The sequence below is a fragment of the Aplysia californica genome, unplaced genomic scaffold (assembly GCF_000002075.1).
Source record: "Aplysia californica isolate F4 #8 unplaced genomic scaffold, AplCal3.0 scaffold00690, whole genome shotgun sequence".
Taxonomy (NCBI): Eukaryota; Metazoa; Mollusca; class Gastropoda; order Aplysiida; family Aplysiidae; genus Aplysia; species Aplysia californica.
Genome location: NW_004797960.1, coordinates 212085 through 212490, shown reverse-complemented (window position 1 = coordinate 212490; position 406 = coordinate 212085).

Here is a 406-nt window from a genome sequence, read left to right as displayed (position 1 = left end):
TGAAGTTCGTGCCAGCTTACAGTATAGCATGGGTGTAAATGTACGAGAAAAAAAGGAAGAGAAGCAAAAACCCAACCCCTGCCACCCTCGACATTAATAAGAATGTCCGAAGGACCACAGGGTACAGCCACGTCGTACCTGGTGAAATGTGAGGCAGTCAGTCTCTCATCGCAACAGAGCACTTGCCACGGCAATGCGGCCGATAGTGGGTGGGGAACAAAAACTAACAGTTGACGGATGCTATGTCCGGTACGTTGCTTTGTTTTCTTGATGGTGGTCCTATGTCTCTCATCCTCTTTCTCTGCCTCTGTCTCTCTGTCTCTCTGTCTCTGTCTCTGTCTCTGTCTCTGTCTCTGTCTCTGTCTCTGTCTATCTGTCTGTCTGTCTGTCTCTCTCTCTCTCTCTC